The sequence below is a fragment of the Ochotona princeps genome, chromosome 4, assembly GCF_030435755.1.
Source record: "Ochotona princeps isolate mOchPri1 chromosome 4, mOchPri1.hap1, whole genome shotgun sequence".
NCBI lineage: Eukaryota > Metazoa > Chordata > Mammalia > Lagomorpha > Ochotonidae > Ochotona > Ochotona princeps.
Genome location: NC_080835.1, coordinates 85786954 through 85809891, shown reverse-complemented (window position 1 = coordinate 85809891; position 22938 = coordinate 85786954).

Sequence of the window (22938 nt, the reverse complement as noted above, 5' to 3'; positions counted from 1 at the left end):
GCCCGAGCCTTCTAGAATTCTTAACAAGCTCACTGCACTGGGGAACCATCATGGATGATCAGCGTGTGTTACAAAGGGAACCTGCTGGGGAACTCTTAGTAGGTGTGGGAGATCTAATTTCTTCCAAAAAAAAAAATCTCGGATTTTTTAAAACATTATTTGCAGGCAATGCAAAACTATCATCTTAAAAATTAGATTTGTTGAATTTTGAATTCCACCTGCAGTTGCTGTGTCAGGAGCAGATCAAATAATTTTGTGGCCTTATACAGCCCACAGGGTGGACATTCTCCACCCACGTAGAATCTAAATCAGACCTGCACACACACACACACACACACACACACACACACGGAGTGACTGGACTTAATAAGTGTTACTGCAAATCAGCAGCAAAGGATGTTCTTTGAAATAAATGATGCTGTCTACGGCCATACCACCCTGAACGCGCCCGATCTCGTCTGAAATAAATGATGCTGAATTAATTAAATATTTATATAAAACAATGTGAATTTTGCCTAGTACTTGACACTAAGGATGTAAGTCAATTCCAAATGGACTGTAAATCCAGTCAAGCTAAAAAACTATAAAATTCTGCATAAAAATTTTCAGAATAATGGGAACAAGCAAATATTTCTTAGAGAAGATGTAAAAAATAAAATTTGATATATTCTATTAAACTAGATTTAATAATTAGCTAGATGTAATTAATAAAACAGTTCATGAAAAGATATTAAAGTGAAAACAGAAGCTCAGCTCATCAAAAGACAAAATCAAGAAAGTGAAACAATTTGTGTGTTTGTGTATTTGTGTAGATGTTTCAGAGTGGACTGTAGCGTAGCATGTTCTATAGTGCCAGTCTAGGTTGAGGTGAATATTCCCAGAGCAATCCCATTGTCCAACAGTTTTTCCAAGTTAGTTGATTCACACTTTCGCACAGAGCTTGAGAGTTTGTGTCACCCTTCGTTGAAGGACTTATCCCATCTGCTAAATTCCCTGCAGCGATCTTTCATACCTGGCATCTTCAGCTGCCATAGAATGGAAATGGTTTCTTTGCAAACAGACAGCAAGGGCCCACCACAAGCCTAAAATGTTGATCAAGACCTCAGCTTCTTCTATGTTCAACATGCATTCAGAGTTACTATAAATCAAGTATGAGTCTGATAGTCCAAGCCCAAGGCCAAAAGGAGAGATCCACTCACCAAACTAGAATCCAAGTTTCCAACTGGATCTGTGCCTGGCCACAGAGCTTTGTGATAACCTCACAGGTGCCAAGTTCTAGACTTCTGGGAGTGCTTGAACGCATTCAAATGTTTTAGAAGATTAAAGGAATGAAAATCAAACCAAGGGAGAGAAACAGAAACTGCACCAAATATGTGTCTCATTCTGGACCTGGAATAGCCTGTCAGGACAGCACTCACAGCCCATTTTTATCCCTGGCGCTTCCCAGAAGACTTAGCAGAAATCCCACACAAATCATTTTCATGAAGTCCTCAGAAGCAAAGGCTTGGCCAAGGGTTTCCGCACATGCCTACATCTAAAGGGGGCATTAGAGACTTAGCCAACATCCTAGCTTCCTTGTAAATTGAGTATGAGAGATCAGAAAAACTCTGAGGTTTTGGTTTGAGTGATTAGCTAATGATGTGACTCACTGAGTTAGCAAGCCGGAGGTTGGGGGGGTGGGGCGGGGGAGGTGTATTTTAAGCTAGGAATGTTTAAAGACTTTCATGATAGCTAATTGGATTTGAGACTTACACTAAATCTACCAGTAGGAATGTTCAGTAGTTTATTTTCCTAAAATTTAGGGAAGATATTTAACGCTAGAATATAGGAGTATTTAGTGAATACACGTAAGCCATAAGGAGGAGGAGGCACTTCACAAGTCTGAAGCATTACAATAGCTACCACCCAAGCCAAAGGGAAGTAAGTGCTCAGTAAGTGAATATGAAAAACGATCCATTACTGAAGCTACAGACAAAGCAGGGCTGGATATTCTCTCTTCTCACTGTAAGTGATTTCTTCATTGAATCACTCCACTTGCTATCTGAGAATGACATACTCAACATTCTTCTGAAGCTATATCTGGCTTCATTCGTACCCCTGCTTTGGATCTCCAGGACCAAGTGATTTTATGATGGCTTATTTGTGTTGTAGTTTTGGTTTCCATTGCCCTGCTAGGTTCCTTATACTATCCCTTTATTTACCCTAAATTTTATCACCTTTTATTTACTTATCACTAAATCTCAAATATTAAATATGAATATTTACTTCAGTGGTTTTATTCAGAGATACACCAACAATGAGGTAATTCCCACTAAACTGATACTATACTGGAAGATTGATTTCGTGGCCTAGCGGCTAAAAGTCCTCGCCTTGAACGTGCCGGGATCCCATATGGGCACCAGTTCTAATCCCGGCAGCTCCACTTCCCATCCAGCTCCCTGCTTGTGGCCTGGGAAAGCAGTGGAGGACGGCCCAAAGCTTTGGGACCCTACTCCCGCGTGGGAGACCTGGAAGAGGTTCCAGGTTCCCGGCTTCAGATCAGCATAGCACCGGCCATTGCGGCTCACTTGGGGAGTGAATCATCGGATGGAAGATCTTCCTCTCTGTCTCTCCTCCTCTCTGTATATCTGACTTTGTAATAAAAAAATAATAACAAATAAATCTTTTTAAAAAAACTAGAGTTAGTATTCTCCTTATTGTTATTCAATATTAGAATAAAGCATGTCTGGGTTATTGCAGTGTTACAGCAAACTAATCCTCCACCTGCAGCACCATAATCCCATATGCCTGTCACTGAGACTCTTGGCTAATACACTTCCAATCCAACTCTCTGCTTGTGAACTGGGAAGGCAGTGGTGGATGGTTCAAGTCCTTGGGGCCTCTGCACCCATGTGGGAGACCTGGAAGAAGTCCCTGGCTTGTGGTTCAAGACTGGTTCAGTTCTGGCCATTGTAGCCATTTGGATAGTGAACCAATGGATGGAGATTTTTTTCTCTTTCCCTTTTTGCCTTTCTCTCTCTCTCTCTCCTCTCTCCCTCTCAAGTAAAATAAATAAATCTTTTTTAAAAGGTGAACAAAGCATGGCAGTTATGTATGTATTCAAAATACCCTGAGTTGTTTATATTCTAGGAAGTATTTTTATAGCTCCTGTTTATAAAACATATTATGTCTATTTTTAAAAATAATCTGTATATATTATGAAATCTTTGAGGATCTATTTTGGTATGAGAATTTAGGTTTTACAAGCTTATTTTAGGCTCAAATTTTATCGTGTCCATAATTTCAGTGTGTTTCCAGAATAGTAGCATTTCAACTGGAATAACTCTATAGGGGTGTGTATTATAGGACACGTTTCGGAGGTGATATTAATCAACACTAGTGACCTCTCACTATCACACAAGATATGTTCATTTATCTGCCTTACCACCTAAAATGCCAGACCCCTGTCACTTTAGGAATAAGATCCATTACGTTTTAAAATACAGTAAGCGATTGGTAGCTTCTAAACTGGCCTGTGATGATCCCAGCTGTGGTCATCACATTGTGTATTCCCCCTGACTTCGGGGGGTGGACAGCACTTAGTGTCTTCCCTGCAGTGAAAACTAAAGTGACTATGTTAGGTCTGAGGTGTGGTTATCAGAAGCCTATGACCTGCATCTTGGACGACCTCTTGCACACATCACCTTACTCCTAGAATGATTCTCTTTGGAGAAGCAATATGCCAGGAAACTAAAGGAGAGTTGCATAACTAAACAATAGTCAATGACAAACTGAAGGTTGCCAGCAAATACACAGTAAAACTTGAACTCCATGAAACTTCAGATGACTGAGCCGGCCAATGGCTTGACTGTTTTTTATTCTTGATGCAACTGGAGCCAGAGACACTAAATTGTTTTGCATTCCTATACTTGACTAACAGAAAATATGAGATAATACATGTGCATTGCCTGAAGCCACTGGAGTTTAGGATCTTTTTGCACATTTATAGATAATTAATACAATGATTAAACATGTTCACACCAAAGTTTACTAACACTTTTCCTAAAACTTACAGAATTTTTAACTCCTTAAGAACTCATACATGTATATAATTTTTAAAAGTTTGCACACAAAATATGTTATTAGCATCATTGGATTTGGGTCTTGATCACAACATCTAGGCTGAGATGTGCTAAATTTTGCCATTCAATTTGCTACCTCCTCTGGGTGGTCTGAATTTACATGCATCGAACACCTGAAATCTGATCAACAACCCATCCAGATTCTATGGGTTATACCATGGTGTTAACCTGAATTTCACTGGTTATGTTACCATGAAAACATGCTATTCTGGTACAAACTGTCTCTTTATTTTTGTAAAGATTTATTTTATTTTTATTGGAAAATCAGATATACGGAGAGGAGGAGAGACAAAGAGGAAGATCTTCTGTCCATTGATTCCTCCCCATGTGGCCACAACAGCCATAGCTGCACTGATCCAAAGCCAGGAGCCCAGAGCCTCTTCCAGATCCCCCATGAGGGTACAGGGTCCCAAGGCTTTGGGCCATCATCAACTGCTTTCCCAGACCACAAGCAGGGAGCTGGATGGGAAGCAGCTCTGCCAGGATTAGAACCGGCACCCATATGAGATCCCAGTGCGTTCAAGGGGAGGATTTTAGCCGCTAGTCTACCACGTCAGGCCCACAAACTGTCTTTTATCACCTCATCCCCACCAGTTCTCAAGTAATAATCAACTCTTTTGTGTTGTCTGTTTTTTTAGGCCTGGAACTGACTGTTGAATTATCTCTGCTTTATCACTTGCTAACTTTATAGTCTGCCAATTCCCTTTTTCATAAATTCATCCTACTCTCAAAATAGATTTCCATGAGTTCACCTATGGTTAAAATCAAACGTCTCTGTACAGGGTAGGTCTGTTTTTACCAAGCTCATGTTCTCCTGAAAATTATGAGGTCCTAAGCCTTTGGGCCGTCCTCTACTGCTTTCTCAGGCCTTAAGCAAGGAGTTAGAAGGGAAGTAGAACAGCCGGGACAAGAACTGACACCCATATGGGATCCCAGTTATGCAAAGTGAGGACTTTAGCAACTAAGTTATCACACTGGGCCCTTCCTTACTTCATTTCTCCTTCTAAACAAGGATTCATGCTCATGAGAACTTGACACAGCAAGAAAAATGGAGAAACATCACCAAAACATAGCTGCACACTAATATATTAGGTTAAAAACTTACATAAGTATCTATTTCCATTTCAGAGAATGGACAGACAGAATTATCTAATTTTACATTAAGTAATAATATAACTGGCACATTGGAGGGACCAAAAGGATCTGTGTGGAAAATATAAGATAGTGATCTTATGTAAAGTGAGGTTAGATCAAAATGCTGAACAGGTGCCACACTGAGTAGCTATTCAACATCAAGGACAGGAAGTTAAATATATAATACACCGAAAAACCCTAGAAGTTTCAAACTGAGGAGTAATAAGACCATTCTAAATGCTATGTGTAGAACAAACTGAGAGAAAACTAGAGGAAATCAGAAAAATAACAGGAAGAAGAGTGTGACTGTGATGATCAGGCAGATGATGCTGTTTTGAAAATGTGATTTTAAATTGAAGATATTTTATAGAGGCATAAATTCCATCACTCTTCAGTAAACTGAATGAAGAGGATAGTGAATAAGAATCAATCAAAATGTCTGAGCCATTGAGAAGTTGGCAAGATTAAAGTTACATTGTGAAAGAAGAAATTGGAAGGGGCAGTGTTGTAGTTCAGTGAGTTCAGCTACCATCTGTACCAGCATCACAGACAGGAGCCAGTTCGAGTCCTGGGTATTCTACTTCTGGCCCAGTTCATGAGTAATGCACCGATTATGCATGGAAAAACAGAAGAAGGCCCAAGGGCTTGGTATCCTACCACCCTGATGATGTTCCAGGGTTCTAGCTATGGCCATTTGAGGGTTAAACCAGCAGATGGAAAACCAACCTCTCTCTCTCTCTCTTTTTCTCCCCTTCTTTCTACAACTCCTCCCTTCGAATGTGACAAAGAAATCTTTTTTTAAAGAAAGAAACTAAATAAGAAACACATTGGAAAGATGTGGGAATATAAGAGTTCTTCTCTGAATATATTAAGTATAATGTTCTCAAAGAATATAAACATGGAGATGTCAAAATAGGCAGATGTTTACACATGCCTGGAACACAGAGTTCAGGTTAGAGCTGTAAAAATTCTGAACAGTTATATATAAGAAGCTTACATGGAGAAAGAAGATGTGGCAGGGTGATTTGTGAACCACAGCCTGTAGAGGACAACAGACGAGGGTCCTGCAAAAGACGTAAAGAATAAGTAAGCAGCAAATGTAAGGAAAATCTAGAGCATAGCATCAGAAAATCCAGAGGAGAGTAGATTGGATTTTGTGAAATGGTTTTTCTATATCCATTGATAAAAATCATATGTCATCCTTCTGTGTGCTATGATTGATTACATCAATTAGGTTTTTGTCTAGCTTAATATTAAAACAAATGCATTTCATGGGAACAACCAAAATCTATTATGATATAATATTTTATATCATAATTGATTTTATTTGCTAGTGTTTTATTAAGAATTTGGGGGGAGTGTGGTTCTATTGTATATAGATAAAGCCTCAACTTACGATTAAAGTTCCAGCTGCTCTGGACCCTTCCTTCCAGGAAGACCCAGAAGAAGCTCCTGGCTCCTGGCTTAGGACCACTCCACAGCCATTATGGCCATTTAGGTGTGAATCAATGCATGGAAGATTTCTGTCTCTCTCTCTCTCTCTCTCTCTCTCTCTCTCTCTCTCCACATTTCAACAAAATACAAACATATTTTTAAAAAAGAATTGTTTGCAGTCAAATGTTCTACCCCTGAGCTATGCCTCCAAAGAGGAGGGGACACCCAGATCCTGGTGCTGATAAACGATGTCTACTGGGAGCTGCTGGGCAAGCTGGACTACCAGCTGCAGGACCAAGACAGCGGCCTCTTCATCTCTATGCTGCACAGCGGCTGAGCACCAGTCTCCGAGCCCTGGCCCCCTTGGCAGAGGAGCTGGGTGGGAACAGACAGACATCCCTGTGGGCCCTGCTTCCACTTCTCCCCAGCTCCCTGGGCTGCCAACCCTGCTCTCTCCCCTGAGCTCCCTCCAGGCAGCAAAAAGAGGCCAGGTGCTAAAAATGGGCCTCTAGCAGACACGTGAGCCAGAGAACTCAGGCTAGCAGACACGTGAGCCAGAGAACTCAGGCAGGCACCAGGCCAGCCGCCAGCGTGGGGCAAGTGTCCCTGAGTCATGTCAGAAGTGTAAGGGCCCCATTGCCAGGTGACCCAGATGCCTCCCCAACTCTCAGGCTCTGTCTGCACGCCAAGGAACGCCCACACAGCACTGTAACTCCTGGGCCAGGGAAGAAGAACAGGGCTGGGTGGCTGATGGGATGTCCCTCCCTTCTCAAAAAGGGAAGGCACCTTCTTCACCTCAGTTCCCTCCTCTGGACAGCCAAGGACTCTGCCTGTTCCCCACTGACATCATTATGGAACTCCAGCTGGGGTCCCGTATTCAGTGCTTACCCCACTCACCCAGTAGCTGCTGTCCCAGTCATACCCCTTCTCTTGTCCCTCCCACCCCCAGTCCTTGACCCTGGCTGGGCGCTCCACCACACACAGACCACCACATGGGCTCTTGAGAGCCTCCCCAGGCCCCCTACAGCTGCTTCTGCTGCAGACTGAAAGGGGGAGGGACCCTAACCTTGGCCTGGCCCACAGAGGCTGGAGGAGGGAAGAGTTCATTGTACCTCAGCTTCCCTGCCCCCAGCAGCTGATGCTTAGAGCATCAGAAACCAGGAGCTACTTGATGGCACTATGTGGACTGGATCTTCCCCGATACATGTCCAACATAGAGCGGGTCTAGGCAAGTAGCACCTGGAAGGCCGAATGCTTGGCCCCTCGTTGCGTCATGCCTTCTGGAAGACTTGGGGCCTCAGTGCCTCGCAACAGCTGGCCTTGGCAAATAAAAGACCAAGTTGTTTACTACTAAAAAAAAAAAAAAGAATTGTTTGGGGGCCAGCATGTTGGCGTAGTAAGCTAATTTTCCTCATGCAAGATCAGTATCCCATATGGGTGACAGTTCGTATCCCATCTGCTCTACTTCCAATCCAGCAACCTGCTTATGACCTGGGAAAGCAGCAGAAAATAGATCAAGGTCTTTGGGCCACTACACCTACATGGGAGACCCAGAGAAAGCTCCTGGCTTCAGATCAGCTCAGCTCCAACTGTTGTGGTCACTTAGTAGATAGAATCTCTCTCTGTATCTCCTTTTCTCTATAAAACTGCCTTTCAAATAAAAATAAATATTTTTTAAAATAAATTTTTATCTATACTCATTGTTCATCAGATAATGTTATAATTTTCTTTTGTTGTTGTAGGTTTCATAAGACACTATCAGGAATGTTTTGGGCTCATAAAGCCAGTTGAGACATGTGATCTCATTTTATTTCCTGAAAGAATTTATGTATGATTAATATCCTGCCTTATATGCATGGGACAGTTTATAAAACCACCTTGGTCAACTGCTAGGAATTTTTATTAAAAACTGTCAGATGGCTATGAAACCCATGGTCTCTATTTCATCCTGTGTTATTTTGCAAACTTGTTTTTCTTTCCCAGGGAATTTTCCCATTTAAAGAAGTTGCCTAATTCATGGTCAAATTTGTAGTTGTTCAAGAGATGACATCAGTCAGAACCATAATAGGAACTACCAGCATTCATCTTCCAACAACAGCATCAAGAACAATATATGGATGTCCATGAACAAAAGTGGTCACAGGATGGCACAAGAATCCAGTTAGATACAAGCACAGAAAGTGAGGCGAGAGAGAGGGAGGGTGGGAAGGATGAAGGGGGCGGGGAAGAGAAAGAGTAAGCAGAATACCTACTCAGAAAAGAGTCTCCAGGAGAAAAGTGTGGCTAAAATATCTGGAAATGGTTAGGAACAGAGAAAAGGGTAGGTAGATCTACCAGCATCAGCATATAGCAGGGGGTACCTCTGCTCCACAAAGAACCCCTCAGGCTTTGCCAAACAGGAGTTTAACAGCTCATGTGGCAGGTGCAAACAACATACAACTTTCACAATAAAAGGTCCTTTAGTGTTCATCACTGAAGATTCCAGTAGCCTGCTCTACACAGAATATTGACAATTTTCTTCAGAATGTATTTTATATATTTGGAAGGAAGATGGAAAGGGAGAGAAAGGGAACAGTGAAGGAAAAAGGGAGGAAGTCCTATCCTTTGGTTTATTCTCCAAGTGCTGCGATGGCTAGAGTCTGGGCCAGATTGAATCCAGGAGCCAGGAACTCAATACAGATCTCCCACATGGGTGACAGAAACATGAGTATTTGAGCCACTGCCTGCTCTCGAGGTGCCAATTAGCAGGAAGCTGAAATTGAGAGCAAAAGAAAATCTAGGCATTCAAGTAGGGGATGCAAGTGCCCTAAGCAACATCTTCACAGCTGCACTAAACGCCTGTCCATTGCGGCTTCCTTGACAGAGATACTCAACAGCCTTGCCTGCTGCAGCCCCTCTCCAAAGAAACCATTTACCATACTAGGTCTAGAGCTACCTGCCCTCCTAACCCAGCCTGGGCCCTAGGCTTGGAGTTGCAGCTGCCTTACATGTACCAGCACTCCAGATCCAGACTCCACAACTGTGGAAAGAGGACTGCACATCAGTGACAGCTGGACTCCTCAACTGGCTGTGCTCCAGACCCTCCCTTCCTGGCTGCTCCACGGGCATTTGCACCTGGCAGACTGTTTGCCAGTGCTGTAGGAGAAGCAGCCTCACCCTAGGTACTGGTACCACTGCTGCTCTGGAGCCCAAAGCTGTTGCCCTCTCTACATTCTCACCCTCCAGACCACAGCTCCATGCCTGTTTTAAAGGCACACAGCACATTCAGCACATGCCAGCATTACATCGACATAAAACTGGATGCAGAGATCAGGGAACAGCATTGATGCTTCAGAAATAAACACAAACATAGATGGTCAAATAACCGAAAATACACAATAGGAAAATGATAATCTCTTTGGAAAACTGGATATTCACATGCAAAAGTATGATTTTAGACCCTTCTTTTTTATATACCACACACAACATCAATTAAAAATGGGTTGAAGACTTAAACATGAGACCTGAAATTTTAAACTCTTAGGAGAAAACATAAAGAAAAGTTTCATTGAAATTAGTCTAGGTGACAACTTTTTGGATTTCACATACATGCACAGAAGAACAGGCAATGCAAACAAAAATAAAGAGGTATATCATTTGTAAAACTTAGAGGGGAAATGAGAAAGGAATGAAAACAGGGTAGTTGCAGAGCCAGGGTAGGCAGGAGGCAGGGTAAGGTGAGAGAAGCACTGTAGCCTTACATTGGCGTGTGTAAAATACATGAAATCTGTTCATCTTATATAAATTTAAAAATTTTGAAAAAGAATTGTAACTGAGCACAAGTAAAAGAGTTCGGGTACAGTAAAGGAAAAATACAGTTTAACAACTGTTGACACAGAGCTCATAATGCATTAAGTAGTATAGATCATCTAGAGATGGTTTAAAGTATACAGAAGACTGTACACAGGTTCTGTTCAACCATGACATCATTTTACACAAAGGACTTTGCTTCCACAGGCTTCAGTAATTGGGTGGATTTCTTGGGATCAATGCCCTGTGCATACTGAGGAATGAATACAAGTGATTATGCATCCCTGATGTATTTTCCCCTTTTATTGCACTGAGATGCAACTAGTTAATATGCTGTCTTGAGTGATATTTTGTAAATATTAACATAGCCATTCTATTTTCATATACTTATTTTATAGGTGATATATTTTCCTATATTTCTACTTTTAACGTACCTATGTCTGTAAAGTTGTATTATTCAAATACTAATTTACTCATTTTGATCATCTCTGTCTTCTGATTAGGGTGCCTAGTTAATTTGTATGCGATGTACTTTTTTAAAGATTTTTTTAATTGGAAAGACAAATTTTGCAGAGAGACGGAGGAGGCAGAGACAAAAATCTTCCATCTGCTGGTTCACTCCACAAATGGCCACATCAACCGAACCTGAGCTGACCTGAAGCCAGGAGCCAGGAGCTCCTTCAGCTATCCCACACAAGTTTAATATCCCATGGCTTTAGACTATCCTCAACTCCTTTCCTAAGATATGAGCAGGGAGCTAGATGGGAAGTCAAGCATCAGGGACACAGATCAGAGCCCATATGGGATGCTGCCACCTGCAGATGGAAATTAACCATTTGCATCATTGCATCAGCCCCAGTAACAATATCTTTTTATATGACTGAGTTTAAATTTACCATTTCACTATTAGCTTTCCATTTGTCCCTTTGTCCCTCTCTCTACATTCCTCCTTAAGACAAACTGAGTTCTTAATTGCTGCATTTTAATTCCTTTTGGCTATTTGGACATGCTGCTGTCTTTTCTTTTTTATTGCTGCCATACAAATGATACTGCACATTTAACTTGTCGTTATACACTTAGAATTAATATTGGGCTGCTTTATGCAGGATGGAAGAATCTTATCATTCTGTGTATTCTCTCCTTGTGTTATCATTTTCATATGCTTTAAGCCTTTTAACATTATAATTTTTGCTTTATTTGACTTTTTGTATTTTACATACCACAAAGGAAAAATGTGTTTCTAGATTTCTCATAGAGTTGTGATTCTTGCATGTTGTATAATTCTCTTAGCCTGAAATCCCTTTTGTATATCTTGCTAGGAAGCCCTGCTGGTAAAGAATTTTCTGTTTTTATCTAAAAATGTGCTTCTTTCCTTCAGTTTTGAATGGTGTTTTTCCCGGATACGGAATTCTGAATTGACTCTTTCCCTTTCAGTACTTTAATGGTGTTGTTTCCTGTACTATTGTCTCCATTGATTCTGCTGAGAAGTCAGCACCAATGTTTTGTTCTTGCTACTCTCTTTAATCATATTCATCTGCCTTCAAGATATTCTATCACTGATTTTCAGCAGTTTGACTATGATACTCCTAATACTAACAACTTCTCTTCTTCAGAGTTTACTGAACTTCTGGAATCTGTAGCTTGTTTTCAGCCACTCTTGTGGGGGAAAATAAGTCTATCCCATTTTTTCATTTTCTCCTCTTTTGGGGGGACTACAATTGTATGCCTGTTATATTTTTGCCATGGTCATCCACAAGTTTCTCAAATTCTGCACACCTATTTTTTCATTCTCTGTTCTTTCCAGCCTTTAAAGAATCGCACAGATGTCTTTACATCCCAGGTATAAAGGTCAGCCTTTTTCTACTGTGGTTTTCAATCTACTGTTAGGTCTATGAATTCTTATTTTGACTATCTTCAGCATTACTTATGCTGCTTGATTGTGTTTATTTCATCTTTCAGTCTGTTTTTGAGGTTCAGACTCTCTACTGAGATTTCCTATTCAATTTGACACATTCTATAACTAAAGGCCAGGATTGAGTCAGAAAGTAGAAAACGTAACCAATAAATTTAACAGGAAAAAAAAGACAATAGAAAGAATTATTAACCATTAAGGGAAAAGAGAAATCTTCAGAATGTATATAAATAATAAAGTAGCCACTGCATTGTCTCTAGGGATGAGGCAGAATGAACAAGCGTGAAACAAGTCCCTCCACCCCAAGGCTGAGGTTCACCCAGGGGGGTGCAGTGTGACTGTACAGCAGGAAAATTTATGATGTATTTTAGGGAGGGACTGCACAAGAGAGCTCACCTGCTGGGTTTCCAGGCCCAGTGGCAGGACTAATGGAGGCTGCCTGCTGAGGTATTGCCGCAAACACTGGAAAGTCACCTTCTGGGTGTCACACATTGTGTGGATGGCCTCATACTCAGGACCAAGAATATTTAAAACTTTAAAAAAAAAAAAACACAATAGAATAGGAAGAGAAGTGCTTTTAGTGACTTTTGGTAGCAAACTTAGCATGGTGCAAGTTGGGAAAACAGAAACAAATGTTTGTATTCTCTAGTCCACTATCACAAAACAGGAAAAAGAAAGGTACGCTTGGGGCTGAGAAACAATAAGTACAGTTATAACAGCTGTCTTACAATTCTTGTCTGCTAGTATCAATAATTTAATCTTCTTGGAGCAGGTTTCAGATTCATTCATTCATTTGAAAGGCAGGGGGTCTCGGGGGAGGGGGGAATCAATCTTCTATCTGCCAGTTCACTCCCAGCATTATCACAGCCATGAATGGGCCAGGCTGAAGCCAGAAGCCCGGAGCTCCTTTTTGGCCTCTGGCATATCAGGCAGGGACCCAAACGGGCCTTTCCTGGCACTTTAACAGGGAGCTGGACGAAAAATGGGGGGAGCAGAGCCCCAAGTCAGCCCTTCAGTGTGGGATGCTTGTGTTGCCAGTGACAGTCTAACTCTCTGAGCCACAAGACCAGTCCATTTTCCTATTTTTCATTAGGAATTTATTTTTTTATTTAAAAGGCAGAGCAATAGAGATGGAGAAAATTGTAGACCCATTTTTCTCTTGAGTCACAGTTTGATGTTTTTGCCTACCTCTGAATTTTTAACATGTGCTAGACATTGTGGTTGGGTCAGTACAAATTCCAGATTCTGTGACTAACCTCTGAATGCTGTTGATTTTTATATTCACAAGCAATTATTGGCTGATCACATTGAACTTGTGGTAGTCTAACTTCACACGTTTTGCCATTAGTCTCATGGTTCATACTTAGAGCTAGTGTGAATCATTTGGATTTAGATCCTGGGATGTGTTCTTTACTGCATGAGCATTGTAGGGTTTCCATGGATATCGTGAGTTAACTAAGGCCCTTTAAAGTGGCCAGGTTCAGTCTTCCTTCTGGAGGGCAGCAATTGAAATCTCTTTGAATCTTTCAGCTGCCACACTCGGCTGGACTCCCCAGAAACTTACAAGGAGTTGGCCAAAGATTCAAAAGTTTGTACACACATTTGGGGGTTCTTCCTTCTATGGCTCCCTTTTTTGCCAGGATTTTCCCACTGAACTTTCCACCTTTCAGGCAGCCCCTTACTCTTCCCTCTGGCCCCTCAATTTGCACATTACAATTCCTAACTTACATCTAGTTGTTCTGTGCCTTTCAAGTCAGGCTGTTCCATTAGAAGGGGGAAAATCCACAGTAAGCTTCTGTTAGTGTGAAATTTTCCTCTTTTAATGGTCATATCGTTTACAATTTCTGCCCTGCTTATTGCTTGTTCTTCAGTTTTTCAAACAAGCTCCTCTTTCACTACTAAGACCAGAAGTACACAAGATGATTTCTAAAGGCTCTGGATCCAACTTTGAACAGTAAGTACATTGTAAAAACTAAAATGGATCTATTAAAGAAGGTGCAAATTATCATTTTAGTACAATGTGTGCTGTACTTCAGTACATAATGACTGCACATCTGGGCATGATATTAATTTTATCAGAGGATAATAAAAAGGAAAAATAGAACAATGGTAGGGAAGATTAAGCTTTCATGCTAATTAAATTTGCTTGGCCAATGGAACTTGCTTATAAAACATACGTATATTAAAAAAGAAAGACCAGCACAATGTAGACTACATATTGTTTTTAAAGTTAGACTGGGCTTCTCTTTGGGTACATAGGAATGCTTCTGCATGGGTGATTTGTAGCTCCAGCATAATCTATTGAACAGGGAAGGTCTCCTGGCAAAGCCCCAGGTCACGTAGCACAGCTGGCAGAAGAGAAGTAATTGAAGAGATGATTTATAACTCAGTGACAAGTGGACGTCTTCAGTGACTTGTTTGTTTCTCCTCTCATTAATTTGTCTGAAGCTCCATTTCTCTGCAACTACAGGCTGTACATGGCTTCTGCCTGGTTCAGAGGACCTCTATTAAACCTATGCTAGAAGAACAATCTTGTTGCACAAAGGGCTTGGGTAACATTAGTGGGAAAAAGTTTCTTCATGTTCTGTTAAAATCATCAGCCTCTATCTGCAGAGGGGAGATACTTAGAGGTACTGGTTCTGTATGCCACTTTCTCCATCAAATACTTCTATTGTTTTACTTTCCATTGTGTAGAAGCAGAAAATTCAGACACTGACAAATTCCAGAAAATAGTTGAAACTACAACAGAAATTTTAAAGTAAAAGTCCCCTTTGGTGGCTAGCATTGTGGCATAGTGTGTAAAGTTGCCTATTGCTTTGTCACTAACCCGTATGGAAGCTGGTTTGTGTCCCAGCATCTCTAACTCGCTGCCAATGGTCTGGGAAAAGTCAAAAATGGTCCAAGTGTCTCAGCTCCTGCCACCCACATAGAAGACCCAGATAAAGTTCCTGGTTCTGCCTACCCTACCCCAAGTCCCAGCCATTGGGGCCACCCAGGGAGCGAACCAGTGGATGGAAGGTATCTATCTCATTAACTCTGACTTTCAGAATGAATAAATAAATCTTCTTTAAAAATATGTAACTTCTGGCCTGGCACAGTGGTGCATTGGCTAAATTCTTGCCTTGCAAGCGCCAGTATCCCATATGGGCAATGGTTCATATCCCACATGCTCCACTTTCCATCTAGCTCCATGCTTATGGCTTAGGAAAGCAATGGAGGATGGCCCAAAGCCTTGGAACCCTGTATCTGCATGGGGGACGCAGAGGAAGTTCCTGGCTCCCAGCTTCAGATCAACTCAGCTCTAGCCATTGTGGACATTTGAAAAAGAATGAGCCATGAGTGGAAGCTCTCTGTCTCTTCTTCTCTCTGTAGATCTGATCTGCCTTTCCCATAAACATAAATCAATCTTTAAAAAGTTGTAACTTCACACTTAGAAATAATTATTAATATTGTACAAACTCACATATACACACTCACAAAATGCAGAAAGAACATACATCTCCCTAGCTAAATAAGCACCTGTATCATTACTTACCATGACAATATATTATATGAATGCACATTCTTCCCAACTTCATGTTACCAATGTTCAAGTAGTAGGCATTTAGCTTTTATCTTTCCTTTGATTGATAAGAAGAGGAACATCATTATATATGTATCATTTTGCATTATTTTTATAAGATCCAATTGTCTTGTCAATGATTCTAAGCACAATTAAGGCTTTTGCAATGTTAAGAAGAAACCCTTAAGTTATACTGTGCCTGTAACTACTCCCCCTGTGGGGTATGGCATTCTTCACTCTTGAGCTACATTTTCTGCCTAAAATTTACACCTTATGTAATAATTGTGAAAGTTACAATAAAGTCTATTTAAACATTTTCTATTAGCCCATATCTCATAACCATGTTATATATGTAAGTTCAATTCAATTTAAAACAGTTCTGTTAAGTCAGGGATAATGATTACACCCTCGCACAGGTGAAAAACAAAAACCACAAGGAAACAGCTAGTCTATGTAATAGAGACGGTGCCAGGATTTTCTCATAAGTGATGTGATTTCAAAGAGCCACTTGTCAAAAACTGTTACTTATTTTTATTTATTTGAGAGGCAGACAGAGCCCATTTACTGGCTTTCTTCTGAGATGTCTGCAGTATCTGGGGCTGTCAGGCAGAAGCAAGGAGCTGGGAATCCAATCCACCCTCTCATTGGGAAAGCAAGGACCAGGGTCTCCAGGGTGTATGTTAACAAGAAGCCAGAAACATTAATTGAGCTTTTACTCAAAAGTAGGCATCTGGTATGAATGCCTTCCCAAGTGGAATCTTACTTACTGGGCCAAACATTCACCCCCACAGATTTATTAACAGAATCTTGTGATGGGTTTGGCATTAAGTAAGAGGGTAGCATAAATCCCCTGGTATTAGCACAGTCACCCCTTTCTGCTCTTTCATTTCACAACACGTTTGTGCATCCCAGCTATCTAACGAGGAGTTCTTCTAGCAGTCCTTCACTGGCTCCTCCCCGATTCATTCGCAAACAGTACAGGCCTTAAAGTTTAGTCCTAGGCTTCCTCTCTCCCGTATTCCACGGGATCTCTCTCCATCTTATCACTTTGAAGAGTAAACTGAAGACAATTGTTCTTTTTTATTTTGTGCTCCATGTACCAGTAAGTTAAAGTATGCTATCACAAAAACAATAGAAAAAAGAAAGGAGGAAGGAGAGATGGTTCCTAAAATTCTGTACATAAAATACATTAAAATTGTTCTTTTCATTTAAATTCATAAATGTGTGTTACAGAGAAATATTCCTAAGTATCACCTAAAATAAAAACTTTTTACAAGATAATTATTCCTGTACTACCTTTGCATTTCTTCTCCCTCAGACTCATTTGACCAGCTGCCTTCCTTTCAATTCCAGCATGAACCTGATGTTTCAAACCTAAAAAGGTCAGAATCACAATCACATGATTTCCTGAACTTGTGGCTCATTTGTCTTCTACTGTAACTGATATCACTAATATCTCTGTGATGTAACTGATATCTCTGTTATCTCTGATATCACTAGGACCATATGTTCAAACCAAAAACAAGCTCACTGTGATTTCATGATGTTTCTCTCACCTTTATACCCAATCTAGCAGTAACTTTTGACATGTAAATGTTTATTTTATTTTTAGCTCCATGAAAGAGAGAAGAAAAAGGAAAAGAGGAGAAAAGCGGAGGGGAGGGGAGAGGAGCAGATCTTTCATGAAGCAGTTCACTCCTCAAATACCCATAACAGCCAGAGCTGGGTCAGGCTAGGGCCAAGGGCTGGGGCACCAACTGGGCTCTGCACACAGGTGTCAGGACCCAAGGCCTGAAGCAGCATCTGCTGTTTGCCAGAACGTGTTACCAGGTACCTGGATCAGAGGACCCAAGACTCACACCAGCACTCCAACAGGAGATGCCCACATTTTAATTAATATTTGTTTAATTTGTGTTTAAATATTGTGGGAAAAAAGGACTCTAATACGATGTTGATGAACATGCAAATTAGAGCAACCATTATGAAAAAACAAGCATGCGGTGATTCCTTACAAAACTAAAAAGAGTTCTCCATATGACCCAACTATTTTATTCCTGGGAATCAATGCAAAGGAAATTAAATCAACACATGAAAGAGTTATTTATCTGCACTCCGATGTTTATAGCAGTCAATCTACAACAGCAAAGATACAGAACAACCTAGATGCCCATTTGATGTTTGTATTAAAAATGTGGCAGATATACATAATGGAGTGCTACTCAGGCATAAAGAATGAAATCCCGACATATATAACAAAATGATACAACTGAAAACCATCATGTAAAAGGAATAAGCCAGACAACTATTAATTATTTTCTGTTATCTATGGAAGTTAACATTGAGATACTATACAAAATTGGTGGATCCTATGTCATTTGGTGCTTAATTGTAAACATAGCTTTACTGAATTATTCCATGTAAATGACATAAGTGATATTCTTCTTTCCTCACATTATTTTCAGTGTCATGAATTCCTCACTGTATGATATTAATATTTTTGACTTCAAGAAAAAATACTATATATGTACGTAATGCCTGCTTTTGAATTGAATGTTTAAAAAGTAAAATGTTACAACAGTAAAATAATAATTTCAAAAAAGTTAAATTATGCAAATGTAAAATTAGAATATGGTCTTTTTCTGTTAAATCAGATTTTTCTTAGAATATTGCACTCTTAATAAAACAACCAAAATCTTAATAAGAAATAATGAAATACTTTTTTATTTTTAGGTTAAGGTTGTAGTTTATCAAAAATAATTTCTAGTGCTTTATGTTGTCATCATCAAGATCCTTGATTGCTAAGAGAAAAATTGAGTCATCTACTTATATAGGTTATTTTTTTCTTCAACTATGCAACTTTCTGTGTTTGTCCTTAAATTTTTTTGATACCTTAGTTAAACAGATAATTGCTTCACAGTGAAAAATAGATTTTTTTTCAAAAAATGAAAAAACATATTAAGGTTTCTAAAATAATTTGATTAGCTTCTTTCACTAGTAATTATTATCATAATTCATTGTAGAAGAAAAATTCATCCATTAGAATTTTATAGTCACGAGACACTTAGAAAAAATGTATTCATTTACATATTTCATTACAGGCATAAGAGGCATATGATCAATAAAATACTGTTAATCATTAAGTATAAGTTGTATTAGGACAATAGTCTTTGGAATAAACATGATGAAATTATAGGCTCAGAAAGTAAAGGAAATGATGTAAACTTCGCAACTATTATAAAGGAGATTCTTTTAACTTAGTGGATAATAGGAACCATAAATGATAATAATATTTAAATCTCATTGAATACTCATAAGTGATGTTAAAGCACCATTTAAGATTTTTAGTGTTTATAATGATTTAGAAAATTACTTTCTTACAGAAGAACGATAAACGTCCTTGGGGACCAGGGAGGAGAGCTTTCTCTGGTCCGAGCCTGGCTCCACCTCTGGACCCCGACCCTCTCTCGCAGTGACCATCGGGATCGCTCCAAAAACCCCTGATAGCAAACAAACAATCATACAAACTCAAAAAGCCTAAAATAAATAGACAAACAACAAAAAGTAGAGCCTGGAATCTGACAGGAAAGAGCTGGCGTGGATTGGCTCATGCCTCGCTGGGTGGGACACAAAGATTAGTCACTCCTCACCATGGTGTTGGGGAGTTCCCTGCACACCCCCCCAAAAAACAAACAAACAAAAAAATGTTCAACACCTTAATTGTAGACAAATGTCTTGTTAGAGTTACAAGTCAGTCTAGATTACCCTAAAATCTGCCAAGATCAGTAAAATTATACTTCAACACAACAAATGGCTAAATAATAAAATGAAATAGACATGAGACAGCTGAATGGTACCTTATAGCCATTTTAAGGTATATAGCAGTTGGTTCTGTATATAAACTAAAACTGAAATGTCAATGGGCTAATCATAGGTTGTGGTTAAGAACTTGCTTTCTTTTTTTTTTTTGTAACACACTGGTTACTCACAACCATGTCAATTCCATAATGTTGCAAATTGCTGTTGATGTTATGTCGGGACTCTTGGTTGAATGGGATGATATTCTGCCAGCTCTAACAATGGACCAGAAATGGTCTCCCCAAGAGACTGTTCAACCCATCTGGACAATAAATAGCTGGACTTTATACTTGGTATATGTTTGCGAGGAAAGAATCTTGATTGAATTTGAACTGTAATACTGCATCAAGGTGGAGGAAGCCACCAGGGGGGAGGGGCGTGTGGAGGGGTGGGGGGATCCCCAGAGCCTATGAAACTGTCACATAATGCAAAATAATTAATAAAAGAAAAAGAAAATTACTTTCTTCATAACAAAATTTTTATGAAAATTGATAATGTTAATGTGTGGCAGAGCACAAATGAACAAACAAATTGGATTATTTTGGATAATCATGAGTATAAAAATAAACAGAGCAAACTAATGTGGTAGAAATGACTGTATTTGAGATTATATCGTGGTGAGCAGAGAAAGAGTAATTAGACAAAAATGATAGAAGACCTATCTGGTTGATACAGATGAGTTCACCTAGCTCAGCGCCTGGAGTTAAGACTCAAAGACAACACACAGAAAAAAAATGTCTGCAGCATGACCTGAAGGATTTGAAATGGTCTTCCAACTAAATACTGGATACTGAGAAGGTTTGTGGAAAATGGCACTAACAGTTACAATGGACGTATACTGGGAACTGATATGTTCAGAGATGGAGACAAAGTGCAGTATGTCTCTATGTATACAGACGAAAGATGGACTCCCAGTGAGAGAAGTGAACACATCCTAGCAGTAAGATGACAGACTCCCTGACGAGACTGCCAGGAAACACTTTAACAACAGAATGATGAAGGGCATCCATTGTAAAACTCGAGGGAAAATCAATCGGGGGAGGGACCTTGGGGAAGGGCATGGGCACAGAACCTATGAAATTGTATCATAAAATAAAATAAAATAAAATATTTTAAACGTAAAAAAAAACTATCATACACTTTCAGTGAGCATTTTGAAGACTTCTTCATTCCTGATGACAATGACAGAAAACAGCCAAACCAAAGACATAATGAAGTTCACGGAGACGTAAGGCATAGTCTAACAAACTGAATTAAGTCTCTTCTCAAAAATCCTTCAGACGCTTCCTGTTGAATTCAGCACAAATTCCAAACTTGTTATCACAGACTACAACCTTAATATTCAAAGCCTGTTACATGCAGCAGCAGCATTCCTATCATCTGGGAATTTGCCGATCGTGTTTTTAAAAGGCCCCTAGGAGATTTGCATGTATTCTAAAATGTAAGAACACCGGTGTATATGATCACAAAAGAAGAATTCAGGCAATGTTATGACCATGAAGGTGTTTATTTCAGATTTTAAAAAGCCACAGCATGCTAGATTTGAGGTTTAACATTAAAAAGCAATACCTCCTGTTAAGAGGTTGTCAGGATCGCACCCGATTCCCCCCTCATGCATTGGTATAGTAGTTTTATTGTTGTTTAGTGCCACTTTGAGTCTGTTATCTATGAATTACCAGATTTGATCTTGATAGGCTATATTGTACTTTTTTCTCACTCTTTTTATGGTGGAGCAGGTGGTAAGGAGAAAGCCTGGATCCCAACCATGAAGACTCCCAGACCTTCACCACAAACTATTAATACGAGCAACAAGGACTATATCCCAACTGCCAAGGAGGCCACAGGGAATTGGATGCCCTCGGAGGCCGAGTACTCTGAGGTCACCCACCCCCAACCGGAGCTTCCACAGGGGATGGAAGAAGTCCAAACACTACAGTGCAGAAACCAACGTCATCGGAAAGACAACCAGAAGCCCTGAGTGGTCTGCAGAAACAGAAGAACAATAAACGTCCTTTCGGACCAGGGAGGAGAGCTTTCTCTGGTCCGAGACTGGCTCCACCTCTGGACCCCCCCTCCCTCGCAATGACCATCGGGATCGCTTCGAAAACCCCTCACAGCAAACAAACAATCATACAAACTAAAAAAAAAAAAAAAACCTAAAATAAATAAACAACAGAAAGTAGAACTTGAAATCTGACAGGAAAGAGCTGGCATGGATTGGCTCATGCCTCGCTGGGTGGGTCACAAAGATTAGTTTTACTCCTCGCCATGGTGCTGAGGATTTTCCTGCACACTCCCCCCCCCCAAAAAAAAAAAAAAAAAAATGTTCTGCACCTAAAATGTTGACATATATCTTGTTAGAGTTACAAGCCAGTCTGGATTATCCTAAAATCTGCCAAGATCAGCAAAATTTTACTTCAACACAACAAATGGCTAAATACTAAGATGAAATGGACACGAAACAGCTGAATGGTGCCTTATGGCCATTTTAAGGTATAGAGCAGCCGGTCCTGTATATGAACTAAATTGAAATGTCAATGAGCTAATCATAGGTTGTGGCTAGGACTTGTTTTCCTTATTTTTTTTTTTTTTTTCTTTTTAATACACTGGTTACTCAAAACCATGTCAATTCCATAACATTGCAAATTGCTGTTGATGTTATATTGGGACTCTTAATTGACTGTGATGATATTCTGCCAGCTCAAACTTCAGACCAGAAAAGGTCTCCCCAAGAAACTGTTCAACCAATCTGGACAATAAGTAGCTGGACTCTATGCTTGGTATATGTTTGCAATGAAAGAATCTTGATTGAATTTGAACTGTAATACTGCATCAAGGTGGAGGAATCCACCGGGGGGAGGGGAGGGGGAGGGAGGGGGGGATTCCCAGAGCCTATGAAACTGTCACATAATGCAAAATAATTAACAATAAAAAAAAAAAAAAAAAAAAAAAAAAAAAAAAAAGCAATACCTAGTTGGTACACTGTCTTGGAAACACCCAAATGTTTTTCCTGCCTCAACAACTTAATCCTCCTGTTCCAGTCTCTCCTTTGCTTGCTGTGCCCCAGACAAATGGGTCTTCTATCATCTTATGTATTTCCTCTCTGTGATAACCACTATACAAAGTCGAAC